The sequence below is a fragment of the Schistocerca serialis genome, chromosome 4, assembly GCF_023864345.2.
Source record: "Schistocerca serialis cubense isolate TAMUIC-IGC-003099 chromosome 4, iqSchSeri2.2, whole genome shotgun sequence".
Classification (NCBI taxonomy): Eukaryota; Metazoa; Arthropoda; class Insecta; order Orthoptera; family Acrididae; genus Schistocerca; species Schistocerca serialis.
In genome coordinates, this window is record NC_064641.1 from 227,680,539 (window position 1) to 227,707,416 (window position 26,878).

Genomic DNA, 26,878 nt, shown 5'->3' on the forward strand with positions numbered 1-26,878 from the left:
GAGGTTATGTTTGCCTTGAAATTAGTGGCAGTCATTTCGAACAACTGTTGTGATGTGCGAGATAATAAATTATTTGTCAGGGTTGTAAATGATGTGACGTGTTCTAAAGAGTGATTTTCTGTATAAAATTTAGGTAAATGCTTGGCATTGAAAGACAAATGAAAATGTTTGTCATTTCGAATGGTTTGCAGTGTCGGCAACCACGTCGAAAACAACTTCACCTTAAGCTGATCCTACATTTCATGTCTTAAGGATTGACGAACTTAGATAATTCAGCTTAAACATCAGTTTTACTGCTTATATAATGTTATTCTTGTTTTGTTTGTAATTGAGGAATGGTTGACGTAAATTATCTCTATGCCAAGCACGTCCTCGAAACAAATACCAAACACCATCCGCGCTATGAGCTTGTAACTAGGTCAGATAACTGTAGAATCTAATGCGGCAAGAAAAACGAGAAAAAGTTTCCAAGAATGTCGAAGCGAAAACCTATGTTCTCATAAGAATACAATTTGCTTCACAAAAAAAAAGTTCCAGGGACTTACAACGGCAAAACCGAAACTATACGGTTGACGTAAAAATATGTTCGCAAGTTATTATAGATTGCAACTTGATTTTACAGCATCAGAGTAGTCCGGTTTAGCGTGCTTTTACTAGTCCTATCTATTTTGGTGAAAAATATGTGCATATTCCAAAATGATTTTCATTATTGCTTCTGAATTTTAGGAAGCTGAATAAGGATTTACCTAAGATCACGATTGTTGATGTTGGTATTTCATCCACTTTTGCTGTCACTTGGTTTCTTCTGAGAAGGTAGACATAAAATGTGTATATTTTTCTCAGCGGACGAGCCTTATTCTAAATATTCATATGTGGACAACTTTCCTGGGTTTGTTGCTAGAAGATCTTGTAACGGTTAACGGTTCCATTCGTTAATTTACTCTCATTATCAAGGTTTTTAACATAAAGATTGACTTTAAGGAACGTCAGAGGATTTGATTGGGACATACTGCCAACGTACAGCATCGAGCTGCAAAAACATCGAAAGCTAACGGACAACTGGGATGAACTTTACTTAGCTTTTGAATGTGCAACTGACACGTTTGCCTGAATTGTTACCTAAAGTAGGATAAGGTTGTTCAACCCCTTAAGGATAAAATAAATAATTGTGTACACAATTTGTTTTGTGTACACTGAATCTTCATTTTTTATGCTGTTAACCACCTTACTAATCCGTACCCACACAGCATAAGTCGTACGTAGGATAAGAAGTCAGCGACGACACAAAATCAATGAAATAATGTAACAAAACGTCACTGTAACAAATTTGCAAACTATAAACGTAACGCTTCTTCCGTAGTTACTCGTAGTGTAAGTACACAGGAAACAAAATATGAGTTCCTAACAAATTAAACTGCTTAAATTGGAATATCGAAAATCACTTGGTTTGCTCACAGATAGCACAGAAATATTTATTAATATCTCTTTCCACGGCAGCACATAGGTAGTGTACCAAACCTATACATTTCATACACTGAATCATGTCTTCTTCGCGATCTTACTTACATAGTTGACATAACCAGTTCAGTCTATCCTTTATTTTTTTTATTCTCGCTAAAGTTTGCACCTATCTGTCTCTTTTCATATGCTTGTGCACAGGTTTCTTCTTTTTATTTGCATTTGCTTTGGTTTCTACGCCCTTTCTGTAAGGACTTTGTGTTAATTCTGTTGTTGGTTTAGGTCGCTTCGAATTTTCTTGATAATTGTTGTTATGCATAGGAGAGGAGGTAAAGTGTTCAAGTAAGACCTTATTTGTTGACTGTTAATTTCAGCAACTGTTGCAATATTGTTTCCGATTCCACAATCTTGAGACATTGTGGAAGGTTCAGACCGATTATTGAGCTGTGCTGCAACGTTAGACGATCTTCCAGATTTTCGCGTCGTTGCTTCAGTTCCGTCACCCGATTCTTGGTCTGATTGATCAGCAATATATACAATAGTTACTACAGAGTCCTCTTCTTTGACGACATTTCTATTACATGACCACAGACATGTTGCCTTAAAACTGTTAGCGCTTCTTCCGTTCAAAATGATGTCGATTATGCATAGACTGACCTGAGGTATGCATTACCCACGGGCTGTGCATTGTTTACCTTCTTTTATAACACTCCCAGGATTTGAACGTAGCCACAAAGTTGCCGCTTCATTGTAGTTGTTTTATTAGTCTTTATAGTGTGTGGTTGTAGACGATGAGCCGTGTGAGAAGGAAATGATAGCATGATTATACCAAATCACGAGCCACCTGGATAGCCTCTAAATTTTTGTTGTGTGTGTCATATGTATCTAGTAAAAGCAAATTTTAGTTCTGGTCCCTTTTATCTACTTCTGTAAATTTTATCAAACGTTCTACCTGTCAGACAAACAGTTTTGTTGTTAACCATCGATTTGTCGAGCATCGAAATGCCGTGTTTGGTGGAACCCCCCATTTTAAGACGTCATTCATTCTGTTGCGATTAAACACGAGGGTAAGTCAATTATTATCCGCAGTTTAGTTATATTTTTGTTTATTTTAGTAGTACTGTCGTTTTAAGGTGATGACGCATGATTTGTTTATTTGTTATTATATCTTTGCAATTTTCAAGCCGTAGACTTACTAAATAAAAACTAGACCGCGCATTGGCACTAGTGTCGCGTCCCCACATTGAACGTGATAGAAGCCGCCATTTGCAGGGAAACAGTGCATAAACATGGTACGTTCGTGTGCTGCTTTTAATTGTAACAGTATAATGGAAGCAAAGACGAAGACGGAAACAATGTTACATTTCACAGGTCAGTCATCTCTGGTTGTTTGTTACTTTCTATTACTTGTATATAGTATTTTCATGGAGAAATAATACATCATGAGCGTTTGTTTTTGTTTAGGTTTCCCCTTACAAATGATTTTCTAAATCGGAAATGGATAGTTGCTACTCGGAGAGAGAACTTCCAACCGACAGCAAATTATTTGCTGTGCTCTCTTCATTTTGAAGAGAATTGTTACATGGAAAATTATGTAAATGGATGTCAACTGAAGTACGATGCTATACCGACAGTATTTGGATTTCCAACTCATTTGAAAAAGGTATAGTGTTCTGGAAATCGTGCAATATAGGCCTAGGTTAAATAGTATGGAAATACTGTCAGTGTGCATAATTTTGAACGTTCGTTTTCCAGGTTACCAAGGCAATCAAATATATATTAAGTATGAATCAGAGATAGGTCGAATAACTGCGTTTAGATTCTTAACATGTGTTGTCAGGTGGTGATTATACTTCGTAAATGGTCAAATATTTGATCAAATGTTGCAAACTCAACCACTTTCAGAGGTGCTATCAGTGTTAAAAACTAATGTGCGAGTGAAATTCCTACGGTATTTGAAGTGATATGGGTTAATTACAATTAATCATACCAAAATTCGAGTGTAGACAATACTGTGCTAAACAAAAGTAAGCGTGCAAAATGCACACAGTAATCGGCAAAAAGCAAAGAGGACCTGACAGGAAAACTACGTGAATTAAATCATAATCGTACTGTCTGCTACTTTAAAAGTTTCATGAATTATCAAATGCAAATAACTCGATGTAAATTCTCTCCACCTTGTCAGGAAAGAGCCTTACATTCTGAAATTTCGCGTCTCTATGCAGACGTATTTCGGAAATTAGGAAACTTCATTCATTTAAGTATACTTTTAAAATAGACTCGAATACTCAGTACTTTTTTAAACAAACATGTGTTTAATTTGTGCTTCAATTTGCTCTTGTTGCGTCTCATATACTTCAAATCACAACCCCAGTACTAAGGATTCATTCCTGCAAATGGCGGCGATCAGCTGCTTCAATTGGGGGGGCAGTTGCCTCGCTTCTTCGCTACGGCGTGGTAGTGGCTTGTTTCAAGCTGCTAGGTTAGTTTCGTTATCGCTGCCGTGCTGTTAATCAGGGCTGCTCCGCTGTCTATTTGCACTAAAGAAGAGCAACGTTCAGTGATGCGTTTTTTGTGGTTGGAAGGCGTATCAGGGGCCGAAATTCATCGAAGACTTTCGGTACAATACGGGAACAGTGTTTTGCCACAATGGAGTGTCTACGAATGGATTGAAAACTTCAGAATAGGTTCCACAAATGTTACGCACGATGAAGGAGCCTGATGACCATTTACCTCCACAAATAAAGAAACCATTGAGCGTTCACGTAAAATGATTCTCTTGCGCAGACGATTAACTATTGACGAAGTGGCACATCGTCTGTAAATTAGTCACTGTTCTGCCTACAAAATCGTCCACAACAGACTTGGGTATTGTAAAGTTTGTGCAAGATAGGTCCCAAAACAACTCACACAGTTGCATAAACAAACGCAGTTGGACATCTGCAAAAAAACATTTGGATCGCTATGGTAAGATAGGGGACAACTTCTTAGACAGGATCATTACTGGTGACGAAACATGGATCCATCATTACGAGCCGGAGAGTAAACAGCAGAGTATGGAATGGAAATATCCAAATTCGCCGTGCAAGAAAAAGTTCAAGATCCAACCGCCCGCAGGAAAACTGATGCTTACTGGTTTTTGGGACGCACAAGTTCCGGTACTGGAACATTATGGGGAAATGGGCACAAGAGTAAACAGTGTACGTTACAGTGAGATGCTTACTGCAAGGCTAAAGCCTGCAATTCGAAGCAAACGCCGAGGATTGCTGTCAAGAGATGTTGTGTTGTTGCACGACAATGCTCGTCCGTATACTGCTGCCCACACTGCCGAAACGCTCCAGAAACTCAAATTTGAAGTACTGGGTCATCCTCCATATAGTCCAGATCTTGCATCTTCTGACTATCACTTGTTTGGTCCACTCAAACAAGCATTAAGGGGCCGTCGATTTGCCTCGGACAAAGCAATGAAAGAAGCGGTGCATTCCTGGCTCGCAGCTCAACCAAGAACCTTCTTTTACGAGGGCATCAGGAAGCTTGTACAACGATAGACCAAGTGCGTTGAAACGCAAGGAGACTATGTCGAAAAATGATGTTCTTGTAAGTTTCTTATTTGATTACAATAAAATTTTATAACTACTTCGCGGATAATAATTGACTTACCCTCGCATAAACATCGGAGGTATGAATTCGCCTACTGTATCCATTGTACATACACTGTTGTTGCGTCCACTTGGTGTTTACGTCTTCGGACAATTACTGTAGATGATTCGTGAACTGCGGATAGCGCGGTTTCATCCACGTTATATATTTGGTCAGCCGCGTGCATACGTTTTATGATCCTAGTATTTCCTTATGTTAATCAAAAAAACTCTTTAACGCGCTCTTTATTAAACCCCTTCCGTCGTGCCATCGACATTACTTCGGAAACCCGAAGGAGAGTGTGGAATGATCTTTCATAGACCTGTAATACCATTCTTCTTTTCTTTATTGAAGCGATGCGATAGATGATATTTCTCAGCAAGTTGGTAGGCAAGTTTCCTCAATTCAGTTATAGTTACCCCGAAGAAACTAGAATCTAAATTAATTATATGCTGCGCTACTTCATCTTCTATTTAGGCTGTACTATCATTAGTTCTTCCAAATTTTGGTGTTTTATTTAAACCCTTCAAATGACGACGCAGTGTATGTTATATCTTCTACACGCTTCATTGAACCCAGTTTAACCATTCCGATGTTTCATCAAAGCTTCGGCCATATCCTCTTGTTTCCACTCATTGTAAGCTCTCTTCGTCATATTGCTCAGCTGAAATAAACAGTTTTTAGTTAGTATATAATTTCCATGAACGACTAAGTCGTACCGGTACGATTAAAAAATTCTACATAGGTGCGACACAAGCAGTGAGACATCTACCGCTTTATACTAAAACTACAGGCATAACCTTAAAGTTTTCTACCGTTTGATTATGCTTAAATGAACAGCAGAGTATCAAGAAAATATATGCGATCCAAAACAATTATCATTATATTACTTACACATGCACGAGAAAATGTAATAAGAACAGTCAAACAAACTTGGTTTTTCAATATTTTTCTGTCACAACAGCCAGCGGTCCTCACAATTGTTTTATACAACTTGATGGTGCCTTTTATAAACGTGGGATCAGTTATTACTGGAATACGACTTAGGTCGTGGTGCGACTAACACAACTTTACTCTAATGACCAGACAACTTTCTGCCATGTTCTTGCATTTAATCATTCCATTGGCACTAGTTTGTAATAACACTTTTTTCTTGAACATTGCTTGCTGACAAACTTTGTAACGTAGATTAACAATGGCTTCAGACTGGTTTAACACTCATCGTAGAATGAACTGACTGTCTCTGTCGCCGGAGTATAAATGACGTGTAACAATCTATTTTTGGTACATGTACATAATTAATGTTATAGTTAAAAGTTATGAATATTCATCATTTTAAGTACAGCATTCGGTTCTGCAAAAAGTCTAAAAAATGCAGAAACGTGTGTGACATAATCAGAAACTTAGTAAAATTACGTTTTCGGTTCGAAGGTAATGAAAAAGCAACTGCAAACAACCAACCCAAAATAATTTCAAATTAAATTGTAACTATTTAATAATTATTGGTACTAAGTTTTTCGCTGAATCTTGGACAAAAGTTCAATAGTTTATTAATGTCTGGTGTTTGGTTAATCATTTGCATGTATTTCTAAGCTGATTAAATTTAATGTCGCTTTATTCTCGAACATTTCTGTCAGTAGCAGTATATAAAATTATAGTATTATGGCATCCAACAGTATATTTTTTTTAAGTTCAACTTATATCGGCAAGCTGGTAAAAAAGCGAAATTAGAAATAACAAAAGATTAACAGTAATTACAAATATTGTCATTCCCACGACCTATATATTGGGTTCTACATTAAAAATAAAGATCGAATAGGAAACAAGTCTGACACATTGCAAACTTTATCAATAACTGCAGACATTTATGCTCTGTTATTCGATGTACAGTGTAATTTTAAGTTGCAGATTATTGCTGTTTAGTTTATTCAAGATTCTGCAGCTTATTAGTACGAGTATTGTAAAAGATATTACTTCAATCATCCGTGAAATATTTTAGTTGAAAAAGCTTCGGTCTCGTACATACGAGTGAAATTTGAAATATTGACTTTAAATGGTGCTAAAATGTTTTTTTATTTATAGCCCATTATGAGTGGAAAAGGCGTAAGAGAAATAACGTAACAGAGCCTTCCTGGCCGCGCCAGTGAACCCTTCCTCGAGGCTACTGTAGACCCAGAGGCGGTATCTGGGGGAAGGGAGGGGTGTGGCGGGGGGGATGGGGGGAGAGTTTCGTCCAGACTGGAGGTTATGGGGTGGTCTCTCTGTAATCTGGTTACATAGATTGTTGTCAGGGCCTTCTATGTTCGCTTACGGACTAGTGACTTTCCCGTACGACAAGCCGGCCGCTGTGGTCGAGTGGTTCTAGGCGCTTCAGTCAGGAACCGCGCTGCTGCTACGGTAGCAGGTTCGAATCCTGCCTCGGGCATGGATGTATGTGTTGTCCTTAGGTTAGTTAGGTTTAAGTAGTTCCAAGTCTAGGAGACTGATGACCTCAGATGTTAAGTCCCATAGTGCTTAGAGCCATATGAACCATTTTGAACCGATATGACAGGTGATTTCTGCATCCTGTTGGAATAACATTTTGAAATTTCTTGTCAGGAAGCGGCATTCTGCAAACGAGAGCTATTAGTGGGGAAACGAAATGACACAAGGAAGTGCTTCATTCTGCTCTGGAGGTAGACTGCTTGAAAGACATGTACGCTAAAACAATTTTGTGGAGTGTCTGGGAGTTCGCTACACCAGAAGTCATCTGGCAGGCCTCGCAGGCGTAGCAGAGGAATCGTTTGCCTTGTGCGGTGAAAGTGATGTTTCTAATTTCTGAAATCAGGATTAATGACCCATTCCGATTATCAAAGTTACTTTTCCCGTACAGAAAGCCTACAATAAACGAAACTGCGTAGGCTACGGTTTAGTGAGTGTGCACGTGCCCAGTAGGAATAGAGCTCATAGCAGAGCGCAGAACCATCGGCTAGCTGGAGATAATGTGTAATAAAAGAGACGGACTTGTCGAGGTCTAATTGAAGAAAATAATTTATACTTGTTTCTGCGGAAAATTGAAATGCGGTGTGTTTGCGTAACTTTTTACCTATTGAATTAGACTTGCTTCCCTGTTTTGTTTTTGTGAACGTTATCAGTATACGTTACTAGATACTAGTTGGAGCCAGGGTAGCGACTGTTTACTGTGTAAGTTTTCTAATCCAGTGGTCATGTCTGTGAACATTTCTGAAATTAGCTAGATTTGTTGTTGTTGTTGTTGTGGTCCGAAGACTTCTCTGATGCAGCTTTCCACTCTAGTCTACCCTCTTCATCTCGCATAACTGCTGCAAATTAGGTTCATTTGAATCTGCTAAATATACATTATCTGATTAAAAAATATTTGGACACCCCTTTGTATCTCATAATTGACCAGATACTGCCAGAGGCAGAGCATCCAGTATAATGGAAGAGGGGAATAGTGTGTGGTCAGCATAGAGAAAAGTAACAGCAGGGATGGGTCAGCCAGGAGAGCTAAGTACCTTCAAAGGTGTACTTGGATGTCACCTAACGAATCTCTGAGAAGCATTTCAACCGTTGTAAAGCTGCCCAAGACTACTGTTGGCGATTTGATTCTGAAGTGGAAACGTGAAAGAATGTCCACTGCTAACCCAGAACCAGGTAGATCTCATGTACTGACCTCCAGGGACCCTCAGCATTACGGAGGGTGGCTGTAAAAAATCACTTGAAATCAGCGGAAAGGATCACTCGTGCGTTTTAAAGTGCTACAGCACTACCGCTGGCAAAGGGAGTTAAAAATAATGGCGTGTCACTGGACAATGAATGACTGAAAAAGAGTGATTTGGAGTGAGGTATCACGCTGTACCTCGTGAGAATCCGATGGAAGTATTTGGATTTGGCAAACGTCTGGAGAACTTTACTTGCCATCACATTGAGAGCGCTCAGTGAAGTACCAAGGAGCTGATGTTAAGGTACCGGGTTTATCGTGGTTATGGTTTGCTCCTCTTATGTGGAAGCATATGAACACATTTTATAACATAGTGTACTGCGTACAGTAGAGGAACACTTCGTTAACTACGGTTATTTTTATCACCATAACAGTGCACTCTGTCGTAAAACAGCATCTGTGAGGCAATGGTTTATGGACAATAACGTTCATGAAATGGACTAGCCTGCTCTGATTCCCGACCCGAACCCACTGCGATGAGTTAGACTCACTGTGATGAGTTAGAACGTCGACTTTTATCCAGACCCCAGCGTCCAACATCACTATCTTCTCTGGTTTGAGCTATTGAGGAAAAGTAGGCTGCAATTCCTCCGCAGACATTTGGAAACTTCACTGATGTCTTCTCTGCAAGGTTCATGAACACCTCATGTTAATTTCCACTAATAAGTGTCTGGATACTTTTGATCAGATGGTTCATTCAAGCCTTAGTCTCCGTCTACAATTTTTATTCACCTCGCACTTCCTTCCCTTTCCAAACTGACGATTCCTTAATGACTCAGTGTTTATCGTATTAACCGACCCCTTCGTTTAGTCAGACTGTTCCAGAAATTTATTTTTCCCCAAATAGATTCAGTATCTCCTCAGTAGTTATTGATCTCTTGCGATGTGTACGGTATCATTCATACCACGGATGTAGATGGGTTCCAACGATTGTGCCACTGTAAGAGCTCTGTGACCGCTAAACAAAATAAATTTGCTGTAACAAATACCTTAACTTCCAAATCTGATTTCACATTTCGGTACAGACTGAGAACGAGTTCCGTAACTGATAGATAAAGTTACGTAAATTACGATGACAACAAACGTTTTTCAAGTAGACTGATCACTGTAGGCACCCAATACTTTTATTGTGTGTTACATCCGCTGTACGCAAACTGGCAACGCCACCAAAACACAATACCACTAAGCTATGAAACAACTGTAGCAAAACAGAGGATCCTTGTTGCCCATATTACAGATAAGACGACTAATTCGCAGCATAAATGTCAATGTAAGCAACAATTTCTGTTGGAACGTGTTTCCTGGAACAAATAACATACATTTCCTACGTCTTCAGTGCGAATCATGGAGCAAATGTAATTTAATGGACATAAAAATATAGAGTGGATTTGCTAACATAATTATGAAACACTCAAGAACGTAAATCGATGGTCACATAGTTGTCAAACGTATTCTACGGTGTTGCCATTGTCCATTAGACCAGCAGCAGGAAGAAAACGCTCGCTCAGCAGATGTACTGAGATAGCTAGCACTGGCGAAGCTCGCGCTTCGAAAACGCCACCACTTCGTGGAAAAAGAAATACCTCAGGTATAAGCCAATGTGTTGTATTCGCATATCTGTGACTACGACTTGACGCTAAAGTGTGGTTATGGATAGTACATATGTTCAAATTGAAAATCTAACATCATAAATAATGACAAGGGGAAATGAATTAGGCGTCCTTCCTCTTCCGTAACATAAAATATATTTTGGTTATTCTAGCTTGAATGAATTGGGCAGAAAATCATTCAGCAGAAGTGAATAACTCTTTAGTAACACCAGATGATATTAACAGCTTGTCGGCGCGGGTTAGCCCTGCGTCCAATGGTGTCGTATCGCGGGCCGCGCGGCTGCTTCAGTCACAGGCTGGAATCCTACTTCGGCCGTGGATGTTAGTGATGCCCTTGGGTTAGGTAGGTTTAAGTAGACCTAGGTCAAGGGGACTGATGACCTAAGCAGTTTGGTCGCATAGTCCTTAGAGCCATTTTTTTTACCTTTCGTGTAAATTTTCTTTACATAAACGGTCGTATCTTTAGATTCTGTTGACATAGCTCACTTTTTTACACCACCAAGGGATCGTATACCGCAGGAAGTGCGATACGTTTCCGCTTATTATGTCTACCCGTATTCGAGGTAAACGGGTTTTAAGGGTTCGGTAGACAGATAGAGGGTCAAGAAAGTGAGACTAGTAGGGTTCCATTTTTACCGATTTGGGTGACGAAATCCTACCAACGAAAATATCTACGACAATCACTGAAGATGAGGGCCGTATAAATAATTCCCCCTACTCTTTATTCGAAATGTTCTAGTTGCAGTCGATACGTCAGCACATTACTCATAGCTACGCTTTCGATCCAAATCACGCTTACAGGAATGCAAATAAAATCCATTTGCCTATACATGTGATAATTCAGATCCCCGTATTAATGCCACCGCGTTTTAGAAATGCGAGCATTCCCAGTGCGAGCTAGCTTAAGAAACACTTCGGCTAATGAACGTTTTGTCGCTGTGGCGAGTCTAATGGAGAATTCGAAACATTTTCGAATACGTTTGGCAGCTATGTCACCGTTTACTTCCTGGGGTAGTGCTGAATTATCCTACTAAATTTACTTGCTAATAACAGTATTTTGTTATTTCCATAAACATCGTGAATGATTGTCACATAAGCGGTGACATAAAGGTAGAAAATTCTTGTTTTTGAGTCCAGAAAGCTCTATGCATCAGAAACTGCGGATCATTTTGCCATTTTCACTGCGAAATTGCCGGCTTATTCATGCCTGAGGTAATAATAGAGGGCTGTTTGCCTGGGTTGTCTGCTAGCATAGTGAAAGGTGTTTGCTACTGCAAGGGAGGTCTGGTTTATTTTCGGTTCTAGTCTCGATGTAGTCAGATAGACTATTAGTAAAGCAATTTTAAGAAACTCTTATTCCCCCAATACGTTTATTGCTACCTTTATTCTGTACCGGAACCCTGTGGATGTCAATATGAAACTACTGTAGAATTTCATACTTGTTACTGCCTATTTTTTCCGCTTCTGTCATTAATTGATTTGGCTTACGTGCAGCACTGAATGATTTTTAACTGAATTTCGTTATGAATTTTCACGAATTGCTAAATTTGCACATATTCATGGTAGGTCAGCAATGGTAATCCTGTATGACTGGTCCGAACGTTGACACAGACCGTTCCGCGGCCGAATGCGTATAATAGTTTGCTGATTCGTAGCGATCTGGGGTACTTTGTCTTACTAAAACAGTTAAATATGTTATCTCGATAAGCTGAAATTCATTTTTATTAGTACAGTTCATAGTAATCAGCTTTTCTTTTTTTATTTATATCTTATATTTACGTGTTGTGTTTAACACACTAATCAATATTAATATAGTCTTACACATGATTGAAAACAGTCTGACAAAGTTCGGATAGTTTTGCAATTTCACACCTGTGCGTAGTATGTTGCTAGCACTTCGTCGCCTTGCCTGTAATGCTGTGTAGCAGAGTTTAAATCTGTGCGGATCAGCATAACGAAAAGTCGAGGGGTCTCGCTCGTTTTGTCTACGACTGTACATGGCAGGCGGTATATTTCCGACATTGCAAATGGATCCCTTTTCTCTTTTACTGATCGGAGACACAACCTGATCTTCTTTGTCGGTTTATAAATAGTCTTTTCGTCATGTTTACGCAGTAAATGTCCAATTCCATTCGTCATCCTGGGAATGTGTAGCAGAAACGCCGATGTTTCTTTCTCCGATGTGTTTGACTCTGTGATACTTCTTATGTAACTGGTGGAGCGCCCATTGCTCCTCTGAATGGTTTCCAGGTGTCACATCTCACGTCTGCGGTGGTGCAGCTCACATATTCTTCTTGCTCCTTACGAGCGCCTAATCATGCCTCTTTTCTGGCTCGGGTGGTGATTTGACAGTTCGTGCAGGTATTGCTCCATGTGTTTCGGTTTTTGATACACGCTGTGTCCGAGGCTTTCATTATCCCTCGTTATCAGCACATCTAGAAAGGGTAGATATAGAGAACATCAGCACATCTAGAAAGGGTAGCTGTTTGTCATTTCCTACCTCCATGATAAATGGCATGGAGGCTGTTCAAGTGTCTTAGGAAGTCACCGAGCTGTTTCTCACCATTACTTCACACAACGAAGGTATCATCGACATATCTTTACCACATCTTAGATTTACAAGGTCCCAATCCACCTCCTATGCTTCGAAATGATCCATGAAGAAGTTGGCCACTGGTAGACTAAGTTGACTACCCATGTCGACGCCTTCCAACTGTTCGTAAAAGTTGCCAGTCGACATGAAATAGCTCGAGATGAGACATACGTGAAAGAGCTCGATGATGTATTACGGGAAAATGGAACCGATGTGTACCAGAGTCACAGAGAGGCACTTTGGTAAACAAAGAAATAACACCAGAGCTGACGAGGATATCGTTTGGTCGAAGTTTTAGCTTCTTCAGCTTCTCAATGAAATGTCCTGAGTCCTTTATGTATGTGTCAGTCTTTCTTACGTGCAGCTGGAGCCCGCTGGTGACCCAGGAGCGCTAACAGTCGATCTTAAAGGAACATACTTCTAATGCATCTTTGGTGATTCATACAGCCGAAATGGGAGGGCATCTGTGCTGCACAACTTCATCATCTGTATGTATGCTGTGAGAGAAGACATCTTAATTAACTGATTCTTACTTCGTGTGATCCGCTGCGTCGCAGCTGTGATTAATTTACGGTACGTTGTCGGATCTAAGAGAGCCCGGATCTTCTGCTCATAACCTTCGGTCTTCATAACGACAGTTGCATTTCCATTATCGGCAGGCAGTACCAGTATACTCTTGTCGGAGTTAAGACTCTTCTTTCTTCAGGTTTTTGGTCGGCGCAGTATCCTGGCGGTTTCAGTGTGTATTTACTCAGCTCTTTCACAAGGAATAGTCCTAATGGTCGCTTCGGTATTCGCAGTGGTGTCCTCCATGAGTACAGTTGAGGGGATAATAGTGAAATTCCCTCCTTTTTGAAGAAGAGACCGTTCCTCTTTGGTCAACCGTCGTTGACAAATATGCGTGACATGTCTAGAATCACCTTGTAAATCTTCTTCCTGCGCCTTGCAACCTTTTTTCTTGTGTGCTCAGTGCAACGCTCGGGTTCGTTCTGCGTACTCCTTTGTGTGATGCCGTCGTCTTGTCCTAGTCGTCTTGATACATTCTGATACCTAGTTCGTGAAAATGGTCAAAAGTTTCCCATCCGTTCTCCCCAAATATCTCCGTGTTGCATGAATTCACTCATGAAGAAAAGCTCGTTCCACTTTGGCGTAGATAGGATGTGCTTGGGCGGTGGTTAACGGGTGCTTACATTTCAAGAAGTTTGGTGTCGCACCTTCATCCCGCCACCGCGACAGAGGACATCAATCGCGCTTTCTTCTGCCGTCGATGGTCAAGGCGTCGCGACAATCTGGAGATGTCCTCCAGTAGAGGCGCAGTACAAAATTGTCAAGGCTACCGTGGACACTTTTTGACAAACTGAATGTTGACTTCTGTCTCAGGTTCTTCTTCCGACGTTTGTTTGACGGTTTTTCTGACGTTTCGCCAGCAAGAGTGGCAGGAATTATCAGAAAAATCGTCAAACAAACGTCGGAAGAAGAACCCAGATAGAACCCATTAGGCAGTTTGTCGATAAATGGCCACGAAAACCTAAACTATTTTGTAATTAATATCGAATTAAGGAGCGAAATAGCCAGTGCAGAAATGATTCCAGACAAATAATTTAATCGTATTTTACCATTATAATCTAACTTTTAGAAAAATTACTGATTAAAGATATCAGATCTCAACAAGACGTTATATACGTAGACAATAACAGAGTTCGGTTGCAATCTCCGAAGCACGAAATTCTTGTTTAAGAGGAATTCAATGCAGCGACTGTCCACTCCATAGCAGCCAACCACATAGCACCTAATTCCAGCCATCAGAGTGACATATACCAATACCATGACCAACAAGCAGCTGCACACGGCCTAAGTGCTGTCAAGAAGGCGCTCATTAGTTTCACCGAGAAAATGCCGCTCAAGAAAAACAGGATGAGCTGAACACGCGGTGCTTCGCCTTCCTATCACCATTCCCCAGAAATTACGGTTATACAGCTTGTCATTAAAACTGCAGCGCCGTAAAGGCGGCCTGTGACAAGTATCGAACTGTGATGCATGTGCTACATGATTGGGTATGAAAATCACTAGCATTTGTGCGTAACAATACAAAGTAGGTAGGAGAATTGGCATACACAAATTAAGTAGCGGGTTTCTCATTCAGAACCGCATTTAAATGGTGGATGTTTGTAAAAATACCGTGTTATACTACCTGTAAACCGGAGAAACATCTACCTGCTGCAATATAGGGTCCTCGGGCATGGATGTGTGTGATGTCCTTAGGTTAGTTAGGTTTAAGTAGTTCTAGGGGACTGATGACCTCAGAAGTTAAGTCCCATAGTGCTCAGAGCCATTTTGAACCATTTGCAATATAGGGTGTATCAGACCTTTTGGGTAAAACTGAAGCAGGTGACAGTGGGTCCATAACATATTATACTGACATAGGGAACCAACTATCGGCAGTGTAAGTTTAAGTTGCTGTTTCAGAAACTTTGCACTGTTGTTTTTGTTTACATACAGTTGCGTATAGGCCAAATCTGTGGAATCACATTTTCATGTTTATCTGTGATTTAACTGACTTATTCTTAATAAACTATTAGGTTTACCATGAGTGAAAAGTGCTTGACTTGCCGTAGAACTGTTAGGTCGGGGCTTTAGTGTGACGGGTGCTGTAGTTTTTTTTCCATATGGGTGACTTTAGTGACGTGGTAATAGGAGAAGTAAATGAGACTCATCAGTGGTTTTGTAGCATATGTAGTAGAGATAGGAAGGTACTAGAACAGGAGGGGAAAATTGCCGCCCTTTAGGCTGAGTTAGACAAGGCCAGGAGAGATCTTGACAGGTTAAGGAGGGAGAAGGGTAAAGAGAGGTGGGAAGTGGCAACAGGCAAAAGGAGGAGCAGGCCTAGAACTTTGTCTGACAGCTTCGTGGTGAATGTGGAAAACAGATTTGACCTGTTGCTTCAGTTAGAAGCTGGTGAGCCTCAAGCAGATGTAGCTGTAGACAGGGCACAACAAGCTTTCAGCAGCAAATTGAAAAGTAAGAATGTAGGGAAATCAGTAGTGAGAAAGCAAGGGTTGTTGTTAGGTAGTTCCCATGGAAGAGGTGGCGTCCAACTTTTGCAGGATGAACCAGGATCAGAATACCAGATCACCAATTTTTTTAAACCTAGTGCTGGTCTGGAGCAGGTGACAGAGGATTTAGGGTCGCTTTGCAAGGATTTCACTAAGGAAGACACCGTGGCTATAGTGGGCGAGCCAGGTAATAGTACTGACAGAGATCCTGTGTACAGAATAGAGTGTGACCTGGCAAAGATCGCATCAGCATCGAAGCATACTACTGTTGAGTTTGTATCTGTTCTTGTGCGCCATGACCGATCTCATTTGAACTCTTCTGTCAAGAGAGTTAATTTGGAGTTGGAACAGCTGCTTACGTCGGGCGCAGGGTCACATATTGGTGTGGTTCCTGTTGATTCTCTCAGTAGGTGGGATTATACTAGGTATGGCCTTCACCCCTTAGGAAAGGGAACGGTAAACTGACTAGGAAAATAGCAGGAAAGTTAAAGGGGGCTGGCACTGTCATGAGTGATAAAATACCAGTGGCTATAGGGTTCAGAAAATACCCTTTTTTAGGGTGGGGAGGACAGGAAGAAACCAAGTTTTAAGAGAGGTTACGATTGAGACAAACCTTCAGTTTGAGAAAGAAACCAAAAGACATAATTTTAGCTTATTACATCAGCATAAACAGCTATTGGTTAAAAATTTTCAACAGTCAGGAGAAATTTCAACTCTACCCAATTTTAACTCAGTCAATGTGAAATGTCAGCTATCTTTATTGCATCAAAATATTCGAGGACTGAGAAATAAAATTAATGAATTAATTTTCTGCATAGATGAATTAGAGTCCTCAAACCCAGCTGACATAACCCGCCTCTCTGAACATCATGTGACCAGTGATATAGGACTTTTAAGTGTTACAGGATTTAGGTTAGCATCTTACTTTTGTAGAGCAGAAATGGAGAAAGGAGGAGTTGCCACATTCATCAGAAACTCCCATAAATTTAAGAACATAGACATTCATAAATTTTGCCTAGAACAGCATATGGAAGCATGTGCAACAGAAGTAGAATTTCACAATAAATCCTTCATGAAATTATTTGTATATCGAGCACCTGCAGGTAACTTTAATCTGTTCATAAACCACCTTCAAGCTGTACTGGCCCATTTAACAATCAAAAACAAAGAAATAGTGGTTTCAGGTGACTTCAATGCAGATTTCCTTAAAGGCTCTCCCAATAAGAACTTATTTGAGTTAGTAACACTATCATTCGACTTAATTCCCACTGTAAAGTTACCCACTAGGGTAGCCAATTTCTCACAAAGAGCCATTGATAATATCTTTACAGAAAAGTCCAATGAACAAAATTATATTACAAAACCAATAGTGAATGGCCTCTCAGACCATGACATGCAGTTCCTTCTCTTACATGTTAATACTGAACAGGATATAAAATCCATTAAATCTGAGCTCAAGAGGGTAATCAATAAGCAAAAAATTGATTATTTTAGGATACTCCTCAGAGACATTCACTGGAGTGATGTTTACAGTGATCATGGCATGATTGAAAAATATAACACTTTTGCTAATAAAGTGCTTACCTTATTTGAACACTGTTTTCCTCAAAACTAACCAAGGTTGGAGCAAAGTCTACAAAGAAGCCATGGATTATTCAAGGAATAGAGGTACATCGTAAAGCAAAAAGAAAACTGTATCTGTCAATCCGAAACAGTTATGATGTCGATGCCGTAGCACATTACAAGAAATACTGCAAAATATTAAAGACTGTAATATGGACATCAAAGCAAATATATTACAACAAAAAGATAGTCATATCAGATAACAAAATAAAGACATTGTGGGATATAGTAAAGGAGGAGACTGGTTGAACCAGACATGAAGAGGGACAAAGAGCATTAAGAGTAAATGATACATTGGTGACAGATGTGTATAGCATTGTATAACTTTTTAACAAACATTTTATAACTGTTACTGAAAAGGTGGTGTTGTCAGATTCTGTAGATGCTGTTATGGAATAGCTCAGACAGACATTTCAAGTAACTTCCATAATATGAAGTTAACCATCATTATCCCAGCAGAAGTAATGACCATCATAAAATCATTAAAATCAAAAACATCTAGTGGGTATGATGAAATGTCAACAAAGTTAATTAAAGAATGTGATTCTGAATTAAGTAACATGTTAAGCTATCTGTCTAACCAGTCGTTTATCAGCGGAATATTTCCGGAATGGTTGAAATATGCTGATGTTAAGGCACTGTTTAACAAGGGGGATAAAGAAATAGCATCAAATTTCCATCCACTTTCACTTTTACCAGCATTCTCAAAAATTGTAGAAAAGGTAATGTACAATCGGCTTTATAACCATCTTATGACAAATAACATACTGTCAAAGTCGCAGTTCGGATTTCTAAAGGGTTCTGATATTGAGAAGGCTATCTAAACTTACAGTGAAAATGAACTTAATTCATTAGACAAAAAATTGCAGACAACTGGTATATTTTGTGATCTGTCAGAGGCATTTGACTGTGTAAATCACAATATACTTTTAAGTAAATTTGAACATTAAGGTGAAACAGGAAATGCTGTAAAATGGTTCAAAGCTTATATCTTTATATCTCTAGCAGGAAACAAAGGATGTTATTAAGAAAGAGACATGTATTAAGCTATCAGGCATCATCCAACTGAGAACTAATTACATGTGGGGTCCCACAAGGTTCTGTCTTAGGGCCCTTACTTTTTCTTGTGTATATCAATGACCTTTCATCAGTAACATTACCAGATTGCAAGTTTGTTTTGTTTGTCGATGATACAAACACTGCAATAAATAGCAAATCAAGTGTAGTCTTAGAAAGATCGGCTAAAAAAATATTTGTGGATATTAATCTATGGTTCCTAGCCAATTCTTTGTCACTAAACTTTGAAAAAACACACTAAATGCAGTTCAGACCTCCTTAGGGGTATCCCACGAGTATATGCCTAACATATGATGACAAGCATATGATGACAAGCAGACAGAAGAAGTGGACAGCATTAAATTCTTGGGATTACAGCTTGATAATAAATTCAACTGGGAGGAGCATACCACAGAACTGTTGAAGTGTCTTAACAAATCTCTATTTGCAATGTGAACTGAGTCAGGCATAGGGGATATAAAAGCTGGCATACTATGCTTACTTTAACTCCATTATGTCACATGGGATTATTTTTTGGGGTAATTCATCAAGAGAAGCTAAAGTTTTCCAGGCACAAAAGCTTGCTATAATAGTTATACGTGATGTGAATTCAAGAACATCCTGCAGAAACCTGTTTTAGGGAACTAGGGATACTATCTACTGCTTCCCAATGTATTTATTCCTTAATGAAATTTGTCATTATAAACACATCACTTTTTCAAACCAAGAGCTCAGTTCATGGAATCAATACTAGAAATAAGCATAATCTTCACAAGGATTTAAAGTCACTTACTCTTGTACAAAAAGGTGTTCATTATTCACCAACACACATTTTCAATAACTTGCCAGCAGTTATAAAAACCTTAACAAGCGATGAAATTCAGTTTAAGAGAAGCCTGAAGGATTTATTGGTGGCCAACTCTTTCTACTCCACTGACGAATTTCTCAGTAGAACCAACTGATTTGTATGTTATAAGTACAATCTAACTTCTGCATCATTTCAGTGCAGTAATGTGTTCATTGTAAAGAAGTATATACTTCTGAACCATTTCAGTTCAGTAATGTGTTCATTGTAAATAAGTATTGTAGTAGTTCTATTACATGTTTATTACCTTGGAGGACCTCCTCACTATGGATCAATTGGAATGAAAGTAAATCTAATCTAATTTGATCTATTGTGCTGTGAACATACGCAGCGTACAACGCATAACAACAACGTTTGATGCAATCACCCCACCAACGCACCACGTTGAAGATAAGATACCCATCAGGTAAAACTCCGTGTCCTTTTTCGTGAAGTTCGTACCTTCCTGCTGCACATCCACGTCCGATGGGAATTCGACCCTACAAGGCCTTTTTTAAGGGACCGAAGATGAGATAATCGCGTTGGGAGAGATCAGAACTTTAGGCCGGATGCTCGACTGTTTCCCACTTGTTCATAATGGAAAAGACTGGCCTTCCAGATCGACCAGCGTCTTGTGTCGAACCACGACCAGCACGGAACTTGGCGCACCATTCCACAATGGTGGTTTTCGGCATACATGCTGCCCCTTACACATTCTTCATTCTCTGGTGGATGTCTACCGGTGTTTGACCTTAGGCAGCCAGAAGAAGAACAACAACTCGTTGATTCTGTTAACAACGTCACCATAGTTCACGTTTCCACATTTACCACACGCACGATGGAAAGACATGAATGTTACAGTAATCCCTTGCCTACATGTCGGTGATTATATACTCGCATCGGAGGCGTGCTACATTGCGTATAGGCGCAGGAACGCAATGAAACGGAAATTTTTTGATCGTCTCCTTCACTAACATATTCACGTAAAGTTACACATGAAAGTTCTTTCTGTGTTGGTGTACAACACAAATGTACAAAGACACCAACAGATAATACGGATTTTCAAACAGTGCGTTCTCTAAATACACTAAGATACATTCGTAGTTTTATTGCTTTTGTGAGTGCAGTTATTCGCTGCGGAAACGTTAGGCATAATTCCGTTTGGAAATTCAGTAACTGCTTGTCTTACAAGTTGGTACATGTACTATTTTGCTTTGAAAACATCCACAGAATAACGAGGGACTAAAATGAGGAAACGACGAACGCTTTGGTCTGACGTTCGGGTTAAATCGGTCATGTGACGTCCCTCGCTCACTGCATTTGTGGGGATTCATCGTGTTTCGTTGTTCCCGTGTTATAACTCGCGTGTTGTGATAGCACGTCGTTTCAAGGCACCGACGCGTTGAACAGTTATCACAAACACTTCACTCAAGGAAAGGTTCGTTATAATTAAATATCAGCTGAAGGAACATAAGACGTGAAAGTCCCGAGGAGATTTTAAGATGAACGTTAATAATATACGAAATTTTATGCGTTCGATGTGGTCATGTGGTTAGAGACGTGCAGTTACGCAGTCTTTGGAGCTACGTTCGCGTTCTAGTACTTGCTAATCTTCTTTCATCTTCGTTTTTGTAATACGTTCTTGGTTGGTAGATTTGGGAGAGCTGACCAGACAGCAAGGTCATCAGTCCAATCGGATTAGGGAATGGTGGGGAAGAAAGTGGGCCGTGCCCTTTCAAAGGAACCATCCCGGCATTTGCCTGTAGTGATTTAGGGAAATCACGGAAAACCTTAATCAGGATTGCCGGACGCGGGTTTGAACCGTCGACCTTTCGAATGCGAGTCCAGTGTGTTAACCACTGCATCACCTCGCTCTGTTACTTTCTTGGACATTTTTATTCATGCAAAGGAAGTACTTTCCGCAATATTCGATGTTATGTACATATAAGACCGTGCTGTGTCAGGAATGAGTCTCTTCGATTTCGTGACTTCACTTCGATTAAGAAAGGAAAGATAAAATTGTTCTGAGTGAAAGAACCAGGAATGATATTTATATTCTTTCTTGACACAAATATTTGACCGTCCTTTTTTTCGAATACGTCGCGATTTCAGAGGAAGTCGTCAGACAGGAATCTAACAATACAGTTTAAATTACTGCGGGTGAAATGAGCAGCAATGACGTTTACATTCTTGTCTGTCACAAATATCCGGCTGTTTCTTTCCGAATATGTCACGATTTCTAAAGGCGTGGTTAGGGAAGAACCTAAGACTACAGCTTAAATTGCTGCGAGTGATACGAGTAACAGTCATATTTATATATATGGTCTTGCTTGTTACAAATACACTCCTGGAAATTGAAATAAGAACACCGTGAATTCATTGTCCCAGGAAGGGGAAACTTTATTGACACATTCCTGGGGTCAGATACATCACATGATCACACTGACAGACCCACAGGCACATAGACACAGGCAACAGAGCATGCACAATGTCGGCACTAGTACAGTGTATATCCACCTTTCGCAGCAATGCAGGCTGCTATTCTCCCATGGAGACGATCGTAGAGATGCTGGATGTAGTCCTGTGGAACGGCTTGCCATGCCATTTCCACCTGGCGCCTCAGTTGGACCAGCGTTCGTGCTGGACGTGCAGACCGCGTGAGACGACGCTTCATCCAGTCCCAAACATGCTCAATGGGGGACAGATCCGGAGATCTTGCTGGCCAAGGTAGTTGACTTACACCTTCTAGAGCACGTTGGGTGGCACGGGATACATGCGGATGTGCATTGTCCTGTTGGAACAGCAAATTCCCTTGCCGGTCTAGGAATGGTAGAACGATGGGTTCGATGACGGTTTGGATGTACCGTGCACTATTCAGTGTCCCCTCGACGATCACCAGTGGTGTACGGCCAGTGTAGGAGATCGCTCCCCACACCATGATGCCGGGTGTTGGCCCTGTGTGCCTCGGTCGTATGCAGTCCTGATTGTGGCGCTCACCTGCACGGCGCCAAACACGCATACGACTATCATTGGCACCAAGGCAGAAGCGACTCTCATCGCTGAAGACGACACGTCACCATTCGTCCCTCCATTCACGCCTGTCGCGACACCACTGGAGGCGGGCTGCACGATGTTGGGGCGTGAGCGGAAGACGGCCTAACGGTGTGCGGGACCGTAGCCCAGCTTCATGGAGACGGTTGCGAATGGTCCTCGCCGATACCCCAGGAGCAACAGTGTCCCTAATTTGCTGGGAAGTGGCGGTGCGGTCCCCTACGGCACTGCGTAGGATCCTACGGTCTTGGCGTGCATCCGTGCGTCGCTGCGGTCCGGTCCCAGGTCGACGGGCACGTGCACCTTCCGCCGACCACTGGCGACAACATCGATGTACTGTGGAGACCTCACGCCCCACGTGTTGAGCAATTCGGCGGTACGTCCACCCGGCCTCCCGCATGCCCACTATACGCCCTCGCTCAAAGTCCGTCAACTGCACATACGGTTCACGTCCACGCTGTCGCGGCATGCTACCAGTGTTAAAGACTGCGATGGAGCTCCGTATGCCACGGCAAACTGGCTGACACTGACGGCGGCGGTGCACAAATGCTGCGCAGCTAGCGCCATTCGACGGCCAACACCGCGGTTCCTGGTGTGTCCGCTGTGCCGTGCGTGTGATCATTGCTTGTACAGCCCTCTCGCAGTGTCCGGAGCAAGTATGGTGGGTCTGACACACCGGTGTCAATGTGTTCTTTTTTCCATTTCCAGGAGTGTATATTAAGATGGGATGGAAAAAATTATATGTAGCTTAGAAGCTACGAACGTTAACATTTAATATCCAGGCAGGAAACTCTCAAATCGCTTCAAAGCGTCTACAATAATACAAATGAAACTCTTTTCTCCCGATCGAATCCCATTTTTTTCCGGAACGTTGTAATAAATGGGTCATATACTGTATCACCCTACACCTTAGTTTACTCCCCGTTAAATGTATGGTAGCCATGTACTAAACAACAAGCTAGCATCTCTGCTATAATGTGAGTGTCAAATCCATGTCTTGTGCTAATCAACAGGCGACAATATTTGCCGCTCGAATTCTGGCAAAAAAATTCCGTCGGCTTGTACATATTATCTCCAATACTGGCCATTAACATTGCTACACCACGAAGATGACGTGCTACAGAGGCGAAATTTAATCGACAGGAAGAAGATGCTGTGATATGCAAATGATTAGCTTTTCAGAGCATTCACACAAGGTTGGCATCGGTGGCGACACCTACAACGTGCTGACGTGAGGAAAGTTTCCATCCGATTTCTCATTCACAAACAGCAGTTGACCGGCGTTGCCTGGTGAAATGTTGTTGTGATGCCCTGTGTAAGGAGGAGAAATGCGTACCATCACGTTTTCGACTTTGATGAAGGACGGATTGTAGCCTATCACGATTGCGGTTTATCGAATCGCAACATTGCTGCTCGCGTTGGTAGAGATCTAATGACTGTTAGCAGAATATGGAATCAGTGGCTTCAGGAGGGTAATACGGAACGCCGAGCTGGATCCCAACGGCCTCGTATCACTAGCAGTCGAGATGACAGGCATCTTATGCGCATGACTGTAACGGATCGTGCATCCACGTCTTAGCCAACAGATGGGGACGTTTCCAAGACAACAACCATCTGCACGAACAATTCGACGACGTTCGCAGCAGCATGGACTATCAACTCGGAGACCATGGCTGCGGTTACCCTTGACGCTGCATCACAGACAGGAGCGCCTGCGATGGTGTACTCAACGACGAACCTGGGTGCACGAACGGCAAAACGTCATTTTTTCGGATGAATCCAAGTTCTGTTCACAGCATCATGATGGTCGCATCCGTGTTTGGCGACATAGCGATGAACGCACATTGGAAGCGTGGGGTCTAGTGTAGCAGGGGATACAACCTGTCGGCTTTGGACAATGACGTCACAAGTCGCCAGAGAGCAGTTTACCATTTTCGCTTTTGCTGTTATGTTTCAGTTTCGTTTTTTTACTGATTGCTTAACAAAGTGGATCTGTTTATTCTATCTCGTGAGATTTTTTTTTAAAAAAGCCAAAAAACACTTATCAGCTACTGAAGGGAGCTACAACACTAAGAAGAATCGCTTCTCGTTTGGCGACTTGTGACGTCATTGTCCAAAGCCGACGGGTTGTATCCCCTGCTACACTAGTCCCGAAGCGTGTATTCGTCATCACCATACCGGCGTATCACCCGGCGTGATGGTATGGGGTGCTATTCGTTACACGTCTCGGTCACCTCTTGTTCGCATTGACAGCACTTTGAACTGTGGACGTTACATTTCAGATGTATTACGACCCGTGGCTTTACGACCCGTGGCTTTACCCTTCATTCGATCCCTGCGAAACCCTACATTTCAGCAGGATAATGCACGACCGCATGTTGCAGGTCCTGTACGGGTGTTTCTAGATGCAGAAAATGTTCGACTGCTGCCCTGGGCAGCACATTCTCTAGATCTCTCACCAATTAAAAACGTCTGGTCAATGGTGGCCGAGTAAGTGGCTCGCCACAATACGCCAGTCACTACTCTTGATGAACTGTGGTATCGTGTTGAAGCTGCATAGGCAGCTGTACCTGTACACGCCATCCAAGCTCTGTTGACTCAATGCCCAGGCGTATCAAGGCCGTTAATACGGCCAGAGGTGGTTGTTCTGGGTACTGATTTCTCAAGATCTATGCACCCAAATTGCGTGAAAATGTAATCACTTGTCAGTTCTAGTATAATATATTTGTTCAATGAATACCCGCTTATCTGCATTTCTTCTTGGTGTAGCAATTTTAATGGCCAGTAGTGTATGTTTTTGGATGTAGGCTTCGCCTTTTCCTTGTTACCCAAACATGTTTGAGCACCTCTGTGCCATCATCAGTGGGTTTTGTTTATTGGACAACTATAAAAGTGAACATATTTTAGGTTGCAACTGATCTAACAAAATGAGGTCTAAAGACCGTTTAGTTCGTATTTGTTCTTACCTTGATTTTGCATTATATATTTTTCTGCACTCTCTGTATGGTGTCCTGCACTGATAACTTGTCATCTGCAAACCAAGCGATGTAAATGTGAATTTTATTATTGAGATAACCGATCCCATGATTTTTTAAAAAACGTGATCTCGTTGTGGCAACATGTTTTGCGTATTTATTTGTTGTTACTCACGTTTTGTTGTGACTGATCTTTCTCATTCTCGTTCCGAGGGAGAGCACTGCAGACGCATATTAAATGTACTTTGAGTTTTTCGGTTTTGCAGCCGCCTTTTCACTTCGCGAAACGCTATGTTCACGATGTTGTTGTGTATCCTCACCCCGTCTGCGTTCATTTGTCCCCGTATGAATTTGCCGCGGATTTTGAATTTTGTTTACTTCTCTCTCTCTCTCTCACTTTGTGTTCTAATAGCCCTACCACAACAAAAGTCAAAATTTAATAATGATTGTGGTGTTGCTCACGCTGCTAAATACTGTATTTTCGGGCAACAACAAAGTTAGTATGTGGCAGGTGTCATTAGAGCACAGTTAATAAAGTCATTTCATGTAATAATGTTTCCCACGCTGGTCTCGTGGCTCAATCGTCGAATAACTATGTGGTGATGATTCCAAGCTCGGATGCAAGGAAGCCTAGGTTTTATTCTGCTATATTCAAAAGTTATGTAGATGCGCTTCACAAACCTTTCTTGAAGATTAAACCTTTCAAAGTTAGCACAATGGTGATGTAAAAAAATAATCAGCACTCCGAATTTAAGTTACACTTCCTTTTTATTGCTTTTGTTGCAGTACCACGTTACACACAAAACATCACTTCACAATACAAAACATATTTAAAACATCTTACTCACTGTTAAAGTTCACATTTTATAAGCTGACTACAATATGCGTCTTTCCAACATGACGTCCAAGACGACTTTTTTAAGGTCCGACTCTCTAACTAACTAATAATCGCTTACGCGCCCAAAAATCGAGAGTTACAAGTACGTCAAAGATCATAGTGACAAAACAAAGTATACACATAAGAATAATATCATTGCAATATAAACACATCGATGTATCAAAGTACCTCTATATTAATGAAATCAAATCTGAACGTTGTCTCAGAAATATGTTAACTACTTTACAGAAACACAGTAGAATATTGCTGGTATCGAGAGGTTCATGTGAGGTGCCGTAATGGTTGCGTAATTCAAGTACCATTACAGTGTGTGTGTGTGTGTGTGTGTGTGTGTGTGTGTGTGTGTGTGTGTGTGTG

The 26,878-nt window shown here is 41.0% G+C and overlaps 1 protein-coding gene across 1 annotated transcript in view; it reads left to right on the top strand.

The window, feature by feature from the left end:
- Window positions 1-26,878, top strand: part of LOC126474362 (MAP7 domain-containing protein 1-like) — a 191,250-nt gene that overhangs the window by 6,025 nt on the left and 158,347 nt on the right. The gene's annotated exons all lie outside the window — the stretch shown is intronic.